Source organism: Neofelis nebulosa, chromosome 18, assembly GCF_028018385.1.
Source record: "Neofelis nebulosa isolate mNeoNeb1 chromosome 18, mNeoNeb1.pri, whole genome shotgun sequence".
NCBI lineage: Eukaryota > Metazoa > Chordata > Mammalia > Carnivora > Felidae > Neofelis > Neofelis nebulosa.
The window spans coordinates 3,457,217-3,470,549 of NC_080799.1; the positions used below are offsets into that span (position 1 = coordinate 3,457,217).

The window sequence follows — 13,333 nt, forward strand, 5'->3', positions numbered from 1 at the left end:
TCAAAAGTAAAACCAAAGTTCAAGCTAAGAACTAAAAAAAATAAAATAAAACCACGAAAACCTTTTCTCAAAGAGAAACGAATTTGTTCTCCAATTTACTTTTTTTTTTTTTTTTTTTTTTTTAATGTTTGTTTTCGAGAGACCGCGAGAGACAGAGCACGAGCAGGGGAGGGGCAGAGAGAGAGGGAGACAAGGAATCTGCAGCAGGTTCCAGGCTCCGAGCTGTCAGCACAGAGCCCGACGCGGGGCTTAAAACCCACAAACTGCTAGGTCGTGACCTGACCTGAAGTCAGATGCTTAACCAACTAAGCCTCCCAGGTACCCCTGTTGTCCAATTTAGAATGTGAATAGATGCCAGTGCCCCCACCTTACTAGAACTGAAGGTGTTAATTCCACAAACCCGCCATGTGGCACTTGGGCTCGTGGCCAAGTGCACATGAAGACATTCTAGCCTCTAGCCTAGCACAAACCGTATTCTCTCCTAACGCTCATTGATATAAAATTAAGGCCAACGGGCACTTGGGTGGCTCAGTCGGTTGAGCGTCTGACTTTGGCTCAGGTCATGATCTCACAGTTTGTGGGTTCGAGCCCCACGTCGGGCTCTGTGCTGACAGCTCGGGGCCTGGAGCCCACTTCGGATTCTGTGTCTCCCTCTCTCTCCCCCTCCCTCACTTGTCCCCTCCCCCCAAAAATTGAATAAACGTTAAAAAAAAAACTTTTTTAAATATGAAGGCCGGTAGGTGACTCAAAAATGCTGATATCGGGACCAACCCATGTGGAAAGAACACTCAGTTATCATCTCTGCTGACGGAAACAATGGAAACGGATGGGTGGATGACGTCCGCACGTGAACACAAAGCGCCTCGCTCACGCACGAGCAGCCAAGATACGTCCCTTCCGTAAAGTGTTCTATGAAGCCGCTGCTAAAGCTGAATCTCCAGTGCAGAACCATCGCTCCTGGGGGAAATACACTCTTCCCGAGGGAGCCTCTGGTCACAGGGTTTTTGTGAACAGATCAATATATAACCTTGCGTACGTGCGTTTCTGCTTAAGGTCAGCCTACCTCACCTGTATATATCGTGGAATCATCACCGCTGGACTCGTGGACTCCTGGCTTCAGCTTGGGGATGTTTTAAACAATGGAGTCACCAGCCAAAGGCATGAAAGTCAAAGATATGAGCTGAAACAAGAAGGCAGAGGGTGGCCTGTCTCCATCGTAGCTGGGAACATGCCCACTGGGTGACTCAGATCTGTCACCACGTGCACAGGTCTGTGAATGACCACGAAAGCGCCATAGGTGTTCATCTCAGGGTCACAAATAAATTTAAAGGAGCTGGCAAACTTGTAAAAATGGAATCCCTGGATGAAGGGACAGTCCTCATACTCTAAACCTCTGTTCACCTTCTCTATCAACACATCTCCATCCTGTGTCCCCGTATCAGTGTGCTGGGGTCCCCATAAAAAAAAGCACGTACACTGGGGGGCTTGAACAACACAAATTTATTTTCTTACACTTCCAGAGGCTGGAGGTCCAAGATCAAGGCTCCAAAGGGCTGGTTCCTTCCGAGGCCAATCTCCTTGGCGTGTAGATGACCATCTTCTCCCCGTGGCTTCACGTGGTTGTCCCTCTGCACGCGTCTGTGTCCTGATCTCCTCTTCTTAGAAGGACCCCAGTCAGACTGGATTAGGGCCCACCCTCAGGACCTCATTTGGCCTTAATTACCCCTTCCTTTTCCAAGGTACCACTTACAGACGCAAGCCCTTCTTAGATACCGGCCGTCAGGACTGTAAAATGTGGCTTAATGTGCAGTTCAGCCCATATGAGTCCCATCCCTCAAGCGCCTGCTAAGCCCCATGGATTTACTATCTCAACTCAAGACGTCGGGATCTTAAATATTTCCTTTCTCAGAGTTACTGTGTTGAATTTTAAGTATAAGCAGAAAGAGCTTTCTTCTAATCAGACCTGGGATCAGGCTACCGGGTCTGGGCCCATGATAACGACAAAGATACAGAGCATATCAGACAAAGCAGACCTGCCAGCAAGGTGTCTGTCACCCTGTCCCACGAAAGTCATGGGATGGGAGAGAACGGAGCAGCCTCGCCACAGCGGGGCCAAAACGAGGCTCATGCTGGTAAGAAGCCTGGACCCTGAGTCCTGGGAGGCCTGCTCGGCCTGGCCCTGGTGACCTTCACGAGCCTGATTTCTTCACAGGAGCCTCACAGCCGCGGGCCAGGGGTAGGCCGCCGGCGGGGACACGGTCAGCCCAGCACAGGGACTCTGCCTGCCTCTGTCCTCTGACCACTGGAGAATAGAGAACAAAGCTCAGGAAATGAGGTCAGACTTCTGCCTTGCACCCTCGCTCCCAAACTCATCTACCCACACAACACCGATTTTATGGGTTGAATTGTGCCGCCTAGCCCCCAAAAGATGCTGAAGCCCTGACCCCCGGTACTTGTGATGTGACCTGATTCGGAAATAGGGTCTTTGTAGGTGATCGGCTAAAGATGGGGTCATCGGGACGGGATCGAATCCAATACAACCGGCATCCTCGTAAAAAAGAGAACTTTGGACCCAGACATCACATGAGCAAAGGCCACATCAATATGAAGGCAGAGATGGGGGCGATGCCCCTACAAGCCAAGGAGGGCCACACGCTGCTGGAGCCCCGTCAGAAGCAGAGCGGGAGACGCCTGCGGCGGACCCTCCCTCTCAGCCTCAGAAGGAACCCACCACACAGGCGCCTTGACCTCGGACGTGTGGCCTCCAGAATGGTGAGACAGCCCATTTCTGTTATTCAGGCCACATCATTTGTGGTGTTCTGTTATGGTGGCCCCAGCAAACTATCAAACGCAGAGAAATTGTTTTTAAATTGGACCCTTTCTCCACTCTGCTTAAAATTCGCCATCACGCTTAGGATAAAATCCACCCTCCTTACCAAGGCAGACAAGCCCTGCACAGCCCAGTCTTTGACAACACCTACCCTGCTTTATGCCTCCTGCCGATATGCAGTGCCCTCCAAGCTCACCGGACCCCCTTCTCTTTTTTTTTTTTTTTTTTTTTTTTTTTAATTTTTTTTTTTTCAACGTTTTTTATTTATTTTTGGGACAGAGAGAGACAGAGCATGAACGGGGGAGGGGCAGAGAGAGAGGGAGACACAGAATCGGAAACAGGCTCCAGGCTCTGAGCCATCAGCCCAGAGCCTGACGCGGGGCTCGAACTCACGGACCGCGAGATCGTGACCTGGCTGAAGTCGGACGCTTAACTGACCGCGCCACCCAGGCGCCCCTCACCAGACCCCCTTCTCATCCACAGACCTTCCAGATCTTCTGCTACCTCAGGGCCTTTACACTGGCTGTTCTTTGCCCAAGTCTTTTTGTCATTTTTTTTTTAATGTTTATTTTTAAGAGAGAGAGACAGAGCCTGGGCAGGGGAGGGGCAGAGAGGGAGAGGGAGACACAGAATCCGAAGCAGGCTCCAGGCTCCGAGCTGTCAGCACAGAGCCCGAAGTGGGGCTCGAACTCACGAACCGTGAGATCGTGACTTGAGCCAAAATCAAGACTCAGATGCTTAAGTGACTGAGCCACCGAGTCGCCCCTCATTTTGGTCTCAGCGGAAACCCCCTTTGAGAGGCCTCCCTGACAACATCGAAGGCAGTGACTCCCCAGTCCCCAGGCCGGTTCCAGTCACCATCCCGTTTCATTGCCTGCATAGAACTACATGTGATCTGAGATCATCCTGGGGACGACAGTGCTGAAAGGAAACTTGTCAGAACGTCACCAGTGGTTCAAATTCTGATGAGATTACGTGCGGCATGATTTTAACTTTCTGCTTTCCAGAGCTTCCACAATTAACACATATGATTTTCTATCAGAAAGAGGCAATGGATGCTCAAAAAAAAAAAAAAGTCCACATCCATAAAAAAATTAAAAATTTTTTAAGTTAAAAATAACTAAGTTGAAAAAATAAAAAAAATAACAGAACAACTATAAAAATGGCCTACAGTGTAGGGACATCTCTGCCTTCAGTACTGTGTTCTTGGCTAACAGCGCATTTCCCTTCTAGATGGTTCCCCAGCAGAAAGAATTTCCTTCCAGATGATTGTGTTTGGTTTTAAAAACTCATCCACAGAATTCTTTGCTGCTATGTCCCTCCTGCCACAGCAAAGCTGACCTCAGTGAGTTGCTCGTGACCCAGCAGGGTGAATTGAAAAGTGATGCTGTATGACTTCCAAGGTCAGGTCAGAAATAGCCCTCTCTCTTTGGATGCTTGCTCTGGAGGCATCTGGAGGAAACCAGACACAATGTTAGAAATACAGCAGCTTTGAGGGGCGCCTGGGTGGCTCAGTCGGTTAAGCATCCGACTTTGGCTCAGGTCATGATCTCACGGTTCATGTGTCCGAGCTCTGCTTCAGGCTGTGTGCTGACAGCTCAGAGCCTGGAGCCTGCAGCCTGTTTCGGATTCTTTGTCTCCGTCTCTCTCTGCCCTCCCCCGCTAGCGCTCCATCTCTCTCTCTCAAAAATAAATAAACATTAAAAAATTTTTTAAATAAAAGAAATATAGCAGCTTTGAGACTACCTTGTTGGAGAGGCCACCACAGGCACTCCGCCACCAGCCGCATTAACCGCCAGCCTGAGGAGGGAGGCCACTGGACGTGCCATCCCGGATGCCCGTCCCGCCAGGTCCTCATACAGCTGAATGTCAACCACCATCTGGCGGCCGCAGCATGAGTGGCCCAACTGAGAACTGCCTGAAACCCTCCTCACCTTCTTGTCCCCGAAATCATGAGAAAAATAAAAAATTGTTGCACGCCCCTAAGTTTTAGGGTAATTTGTTTTGCAAAAAACGGAAACTGTATTGCTCCATAGAAAAACAGCAATTTGCCAGTCGCTTCAAAGGATCCGGGAAGGGCCGGTGCTGCGTTAACAGCAGGCTGGCCTACCCAGGGCTGCCTGGGGTGGAGACTCCAAACGCTCCTCTAGGACGAGACCCGCCACCGATTCCCTGCCTCAGTGCCCTTGGTCCTCAGCCGGCAAAGCTACCTGCCCCGCCCTCGCACACGCTGCAGACCTCGCGTGTAGGCGGGCTCCGCTTAGGGCTGAGTGAGGCCTTGGGCAAAAAGGACCGGGGTGACTGGCATCCAGCAAGGTGAGACTCAGCCTCGTGACTCCTTCAGCCTGACCTTGTGGCGTGACTTTTTTGCCAGACTCGCTGGGAGTCTGAGAACCTGCTTATGCGTCTTTGGCCAAGCAGCCTCCACGGTAGAGTGGAAACCACAGGACTTTAGGCTCAGACAGCTCTGAAGACATTCTAATTTTGCATTTGGCTACAATCAAGAGACAGCTTGAACAACGTGGGTTTTTAAAAGAGGCTTGAGACACCTGCGTGGCTCAGTGGGTTGAGCTTCCAACTCCAGCTCAGGTCACGATCTCGTGGTTGGTGAGTTCAAGCCCCACGTCAGGCTCTGCACTGGCAGTGCAGAGCCTCCTTGGGATTCTCTCTCTCCTTCTCTCTCTGCCCCTCCCCTGATCGCTCGTTCTGTCTGTCTCTCTCTAAATAAATAAATAAATGAATAAAGACACTTTAAATAAATAAAAGAGAGGCTTATTTTTCTCATAGAAATCTGGAGGTAGGCAGCTGTTGGCATTGCTTTACCTGTTTTAATAATACCATAAGGGACCCAGGCCATGTTAAGCCTGAGACTCAGGATTTTCCTTCTTTCTCTTTCTTTCTTTTTTTCCCCCACTCACGGTCACAAGATGGCTGCAGCAGCACCAGATATCACATCTGCTAACAAGGCAGTGAGAGGAAGGAAGTGCGAAAAGTCATGTGAGCCACATCTTTTTTTTTTCTTTTTCTTTTTTTTCTTTCTTTTTTTTTTTTTTTTTTTTTTTTTTACCAAAAAGCTTTTCAGAGCCACACGTAACAGTGTTTTCCTTAGGTTTCATGGCCCAAAACTGGATCACATGGCTCCCCCTAGCTGCAGAAGGGACTGAGGAACTGGGAAACAGCTTTGTCATGATTGTCTGCATCATAAGTCATCATCTGGGGCTAGGTGCATGGCAGCCTTACACTCGGGTTCCTGTTAGCAAGGAAGAAAGGCATGAGGATTTTTACAGACAAGTTAGTGGTATCCACCCAAGCCACCTGACCGCTTGCATATCCTAGTGACTTTGAGCAAGACACGCGAGGCCTCTGAGCTTCAGTTACTTACCTGTAAAGTGGAATACCATGTCCCCAGCATCCCGCAGGGCACCTGGCTTCCCGAGGATGTCCTGAACAGAGACATTCCGGGAAGAAAGCCATGCTGCTTTTATCTATCCAAATCCATCGCAAAATGTCTAGAGTTAACCTGGTGGTGGTTTTCATTATGGGAACAGAAGCGTTCATGGTTCTGGCTCTGAGACCAGCACTCTGCTTCAGAAGGAAAATCTGGATGCTCTGGAGAAAATGTGCTGCAAGGTACAGTCACGTGGCACCGGAATGGGTCGGGGACACAGGACGTAGTCAGTGTGGCCCGCACAGCACATTTCCCTGACCTCCGCTCTCGGTAACTCTACAAGCTGGTTCCTGCCCCCAACGCAGGATGCCGGGGCCCACGGACATCTCTCTGCATTTACTCAGTAGCATTTACACATTCTCTTCCTGTAGTTTCTTACCTTTTTTGTGGGATCATTACCTATGATCCTACCCGAGGCACATCTGGACCAATTTCTGAGCTGGAAAAGCAGCTCACATCTTGCCCACAGCAATGTTATCAAGGTTGTTCCGCTTTCCACCCTAACTCAGATGCATTCTCCCCTCCTTGTCTGATCTTGTCGTCGTTAATCAAGCCGATTTTCTGTCGCCAGCCTAAATTGCTACTTGCCGCAGTCTCTTCGCCCCACGGAGAAATCCCTTTTAACACCGTCTCCAGAGAGGCTAAGTCCTTGACTCCTAACCAGAATAAAGTGACTCGTTAAACTAGTCCATTGCCTTTCGGAATGAACGTGGCCACATAAGACCATTTTTCTACGTCTCCTCCTGGAAATCATGCATAAAGAACAAGGAGGACTTAAAAACCCCATAAACTCCATTTTCGGGAAAACCAGAAAATAGATACAGCCCACAGACTTCAAAGGACGTGTACGGACTGACAACCGGGCAGGAGGGAGCAGAACCGTGCGGGATGGGGAATGGAGGAATGCGGGAAGGCCGCTGGCAGCCGAGGAGCACACCGGGTAACCTGCACGTCCCAGGATGAGGGGTTCGCCCCGAAACCCGGCGGCCGCACCTGCCGGCTCCTCGTCTGGTCCAGAGATGCAGGGGAGGCCGGGCTGTAAAAAACGGAGCTGTGTTTATAGCCTAACCCTGGCAGGGGAGAAGGAAAACCCACCCAGGTTGACGAATTAATTCTGCCATCCCTCAAGGACTTAGGGCTGAGCGTGTTCCCAAATTCCCCCTCTCCTTTTCCCTGTTGATGGAGTTTTCAGCCAGGCACAGGGCCGCCAACCTGGAGACTACATCTCCCAGCCTCCCTTTCAGCTTCATGTGGCCATGTGACTACTAGAGGCCAATTAGAGGGTTGTGAGCAGAAAGGTAGCTCCCAGCCTCCCCCCCCCCCCCCCCGCCCAAGCACATGTGGTCATGTGACTATTAGGGGCCAATGGGAGGTACGCAGAAGGACTCTCCCAGCCTCCTTTTCAGCCCCTTGTAGTCATGTGACTATTAGGGGCCAATGGGGTGTGAGAAGAGAAGTGAGCAGCGTCAGGCGTAAGCGCGGGCGGCTTGTTTCAGACGTCTGCCCTTTTCCGTTCTGTTCGGAGGCTGGAAAGCAGATGCGGGAGCAGTGCCGCTTCCAGTGTGTTCCGTGTGGACAGGAGTCTAGGGGGTGAGAGAGCGCAGGAGGGAAGGGACCTGGGTCTCGGGTGACTTCGTGTGGTGTGGAGCTCCACCCACCCCACGGCCAGGACGCAGGACCGCGGGGCTGTCGCGTGGGACAGGTCGCCTCTGTTCTGTGTCCTTATGTAAATTGGCACCTAGAAGCGGGATGTGGCCAACACAGAAAGCTATAGTGAGTTAATGGCCTGGGAGGGGCTCCGAGGGCGTCTTTGCCCCAACCCTCTGGGTGTAAATCAGCCTCTCTGGGGGCCAGGGAAGCCCGGCGTCCCAGGACTGCGCCCCTCCTCCTCCCGCAGCATTCGGCGAATCTCTCCGGAATTCTCTCCCTCTGCAGTTAACTCCCCAAGTTGGTCCTCACCCAGGATCCCGTTTCAGGAGCGTGTGCCCAAAAAGCTGCACCTGTGCAGAAATACAAAAATGTGTCACCAACAACCCTAGGGTGAGCATACGGCACGTGTCACCCCCTCTCGTCACCCCCTTCTATTTCAGAGCTCAGCCACGGCCTGTCAGGGGCCTAGGCTTTCTGCGAGGCCTGCGCTCTCTGAACGGGACCGAGTGTAGCTCACGGTGGAAACGCAGCAAGGGCTCCTGACAGGTGTTGTGGCTCCTCTCGCCAGTGAGGCTGTGGACCACCGCAGGTACAGTCTAGAGGTTTTGGGAATCTTCCATGGAGTCGTGCACGTGCTTTGCCCACGCGGGGCAGCCACATGTTTGTTCGCTGACTTTAAAAATCTCCACCTCGCTCGACTGAAGGTGGTGTCTATCTGGAGGTGCGCTCAGTTCTCAGAACAGATGCCGGTGAGCTCACCTAGGTTACCAGCCCACGCTCCCCCAGATGACGTTGAGACAAGAAACTTCTTTTCATCCCCAAACGAAAACTCACCTAAAAGCGTCAGTGTCTAAGGAGACACGAGAGGGCCTGCCTGTGGTGCTTGGGAAAGGTGGTTCTGATCCCACCCGACCCCCTTTCCTCCTTTCTCAGCTGGTCTCAGGGATCAGAACCATCCTCTTTCACATGGAAACGGCAGAGGTCACAGCTTCTCTGCGATCTGCCATGGGCCACCGCATCCTGTCACACTGGGCGGAAACCCTAGGCTAACTGCTCACACACACGGTGGCCTGAATGATGCTTACAAGCATCTTGATAAGAGAAAGAAGCTGGACACGATAAAAGGATGTACTGTTTTATTCCATGGACGTGGAATTCTAGAACACACAAATCTGTAGTGACAGAAAGCAAATCAGTAGTTGTTTCCAGGGATTGACCAGGGAGGGGGCACGAGAGAATGAGCCAGGTGATAGAAAAGTCTAGATCTTGATAGAGGTCTGGCTGTCACAGGTGTGTGTACTTGTCAGCACCCATCAAATCATATCACTTCAGACTAGTGCGTTTTGCCGTATGCACATTTTACCTAAAAAAAGAAAAAAAAAAACCCAGTGGGTGAGGTGGGGCGAGTAAGTGGCCTGTGGTAGGCAAGCGGAGACAGGGTGGGGGCTGTGCTGAGAGCTAGCCTGGTCAGACAGCCCGGAGCTGACCGCCAAGCCCTGAGCAGGTGACCGGACTGTTTGGCCACTAGATAGGATGCGCTGAAAGTTGACGTGACCCAAATTGCATTTTAGGAAGGTAGGATTATTTTGTTACTGTCTCAAGTGGGCACACCCCAGCTTCTTGCTGTGACCATTGCTGTTAACTGCGGCCGTCGTGCCCCTGGGCCCCTTCTGTGTTTGGGGACTCGGAAATGTGCCCCTAGACCTCCCGCCAGACAGGCCGGAAGTGCCGGCTTCTCACCCTCACGCCTCCCAACCAGCCAGACGGGGGCTTGTGGCTCTAGCTTGGATTCAGAGCCAGTAGGCAAAGGAGCAGAGACCTCACGGGACCGGTCCGCCAGGAGTGGCCGCGGCAGAGCCCCTGTGTCCAGTGTCCAGAGCCCCAGTGTTAGGGACCGGAGAGGCCAGGGGGGTGGACAGATCTGTCAGTGCCCCGGGGTGGGGGCCGCAGCGTCTTCCAGCCAGTGTGAACTGGGGCACTGCTCACAGCAAAGCGGCCTCCACGCCCGACTCGGAGACCTCCTGGAGGTCTGTGAGCGCCCTGATCCTTTTAATAAATTCCTTCTCGGCTTTAATTAACTAGTTTCCATTTCTGTTGCTAGTCACAAAAACTCCTAACCCGAGATGCTGCTGCGCTCTGAGCATCAGTTCCTTGGGTCTGCAGGTAGCCAGGGCAAAGATGTCACGCAGAGCACGGGAGTTGGGATCCAAAAGCCAGCCTTCTCATCAGGGCCCTGGAGAAGCGCAGTGAGATTCTTAACCGTTGCCTGTGGGGCTCCCCACCTAAAATGCAGGAGTTACAGCAAATGACCTGAAGACCTCACCCAGCTCTGAAGACATGATCACGTGGTATCTAACCATGTGACGGGACTTGGTGTCTCCGCTTGGACGACGGCTCTGGGTGGAAAGGTGGTGCCGTTGCCCCTGCCACAGGGCCCGTGCCCCCGGGGGACACGTGGGCCCGTGGAGAAGCAGCACTGACCCAGGGCTCCAGCAGTGGACCCAGCAGAGGCTCTCTGTGGTCCGCTTTCTCCTTTGCCCGTAACATGCATCCGCTCCAAGCGTCTGGGCCAGAGGAGGGAGGGAGGTCAGGATATTCATCTTGCCCCTTGGAGCTCCGAGTCCAGCTTTCCTAAGCATCAGCTTAATTACCGGAGCTGAGAACTGGGCATCCTCGCTCAGGCACCTACAGCTGTAAAGCAGTAAAGGACTTCATTCTTTGCTTCAGGAACGTCTTCAGAATCAATCTATCTGAACCGTAGAGTTCCCAAAAACAAGCCTTCTGGGTCTCGAGATTGCTCCACTGGTCAAAGCATTTCCTTGGCAGACAACTGTGTACTTTTCAAATCTCCTTCTAGATCCTTGCCTTATTGTGCCCACCAAACCTAGACCATTATGTCGAGAGCTTTGCACAATCCCCATATAGTGTCCCCACGGAAAGACCCTCCCTAAACCACTGAAGACACATGGCGGGGGCTGAATGGGGGCCCCAAAGATATGTCCACATCCTAATCTCTCAAATCTGTGACTGACCTTATTTAGAAAAAAAAGGTGGGTTGGGGGGAGGGGTCTTTGTTGATGTAACTGAGGGACTTTGTGACGAGAGCAGCCTGAATTATCTCAACAGGCCCTAAATCCAATGACAAGCACCCTTATGAAAGACACACAGACGGGGAGGAAGCAGCGTAACCATAGAGGGGGAGTTCGGTGTGGTACTGGAAGCCCAGAAATATCAATCACCCCAAAGCTGGAAGAGGCCAGGAACAGAGTCTCCCCTGGAGCCCCCTGTGGGATTTGGGACTAGTGCCCTGAACTGCGAGAGAAGAAATCTCTGTTGTTTTAGACCGCCTAGTTCATGGGAGTTTGTACAGGGATCCGACACAGTGATTAATAGTCGTCTCATGGTTGACGTGCCAGAAACCGAGCTCTGGGTTCCTCCCCGGGCCACTGTACTCAGGATCTTGCCCGAGTCGGTTGTATCCTTCCTGCCAGCTGCTCAGGCTACAACCTGGGAGACAGTCTTGATTTCTCGCTCTTGCACATTTCACAAACTGTCAAGACATCTTATAGCCTCCACCTTGAAAGCATGAACCCAGAATCTGAGCTCCCCTCCGCCCCCTCCCCTGCTTCCGTATGATGGGTTACTGCAGGGTCCTCCAACTGCTCTCTCTCTACCCTTTTTTGTTTCTCACTCACCCATTATCATTCATTCCATTCCAGCCTCCTCCTTGTTCCTCTAATACCCCAGTGCCTTTGCACAGACTGCTTCATCTCCCTAGAGCACCCTTCCCCTGACAGCTGTATGGCTCGGCATCTCTCCACCTTCAGATGTTTGCTTGAAGGTCACTTTCTCAGTAAGTTCTCTCTTGTCCATTCATTTAAAATACCATCACCTCCCCCAGCATCCCTAATCTTTCTTATCCTGCTCTATTTTTACTCCACAGCCCTTAACGCCTTGTGTCATGCTGTGCCCTTTATTTATGTACTATGTGTGTTTACTGTCCATGTCTCCCCGCCAGAGTGTAAACTCTAGGCCAGCAGGCATTTTTACTTCCTTTATTCCCTGATATATCACCCAGCAAAGTGCCAGACTCAGAGTAGGCACTCAATAAATATTTGTTGAATAAATAAGTGAAATAAAGAAAGTGGCGGTTATTTCTTTCATAATAGAGTGCATTTGTTGAGATCACAAAGGAAATGAAATTGTGTGGTCATCAAAACGTATTGTCTGCAGCATAGCATTTTGAAACACGAAGATACTCCGCTTTACGAAAATGGCTGTCATTTTTTTCATCTTATCAGCTGCATTTAGAAGCCTCGCCACTTTGTAATGCAGTCGGTGGCTCACCGCTGGGAACAGTGGCATTTTTCTCCCTAGTCTGGACCGAGATAATAATTGTCACAGGGCACGCCTAGGACATCCGTAACACTCAGATAGGCTAGGTGACACTGTGCAACAAACTGCCCCTGGGTTTCAGTGCCTTGGAACAGAAATGGTCTGTGTCTTGCCCACTTGAAGTCCTGGCGGAACTGAGTGATGTCTCTGTAGCTGCTCTCCGTGCAGGGGTTCATTTCTGTTTCCTGGGAGTAAACGCGCTCCCAGGACCACTTGGGCAGGAGGGAGGGGAGAGGGAGGGGAGTGCCAGACCCTCTTCCACAGGCATTTAAATGTTTCCACCTACGACTAACACGTTTCCCTTCTGCTTCGTGCCATTGGCCAGAGCCAGTCACATGACCTCAAAGGCACATGGGCCGGAAAAGAGGGGGAACCAGAAATCCTGACAAGCACCATCATGGATACCCCCACAAGTGAAGTGAAAAGAAATAGATCTTTTGTAGATTTGGGGGCCCCGTGTTCGTGTCTTTTGTCAGTTTTTGCAATAAACTGGTGGGGGGTTTTTTTTTTCTTGTTAATTTGAAGAAAGTCTTCGGTGCTTTGCCTCTGATCGAAGTTGCCAACACAGTGTTGCAATTTGTCTTTTGACTTGGTATTTTTATGGTGGTTTATGCTGTGCAGAGCTGAGCACTTTTAGAACCTTTTTATTGCAAAATAAAATTTCTGTACAGGAAAGCACATAAGAGAGATGTCTAGCTTAATGAGTGGTCTTAAGGCAGACACCCTTGTAAACTATGCCTGGGACGGGAACAGCCTCAGAAACCATCACCATCTTTCCCGTCGCAACTTCCCCTCTCTGCACAAAGTGACCACTCTCCTGAGCTATGTGGCCATCGCCTCTTGTCATTCCTGAATAGGTCACCCAGTGCATATCCCTAGGACACTACAGTTCAGTCTCGCCCACTTTAAAAAATCGTGCTATGTCTCTTAAGTTGCGTTCAATTTCGCCATTTCCCTTACATCCTTTTTTTTCTTGCAATTTACCTGTGGAAAGTTCTGGGGTATCTGGG

The 13,333-nt window shown here is 51.1% G+C and overlaps 2 long non-coding RNA genes across 2 annotated transcripts in view; one reads left to right on the plus strand and one right to left on the minus strand.

The window, feature by feature from the left end:
* The first annotated feature begins 7,749 nt into the window (after positions 1-7,749).
* LOC131500847 (uncharacterized) overlaps positions 7,750-13,333 on the plus strand; it is a 105,931-nt gene continuing 100,347 nt past the window's right edge. The window contains exons 1-2 of the long non-coding RNA XR_009256496.1: positions 7,750-7,868; positions 8,369-8,517. This is a non-coding gene — a long non-coding RNA (uncharacterized LOC131500847). The remainder of the gene's footprint in view (positions 7,869-8,368; positions 8,518-13,333) is intronic.
* LOC131500848 (uncharacterized) lies at positions 9,050-10,240 on the minus strand. The gene is made up of 2 exons (XR_009256497.1): positions 10,047-10,240; positions 9,050-9,291 (listed from the first exon to the last, which is right to left on the minus strand). It is a non-coding gene; the product is annotated as an uncharacterized LOC131500848 (long non-coding RNA).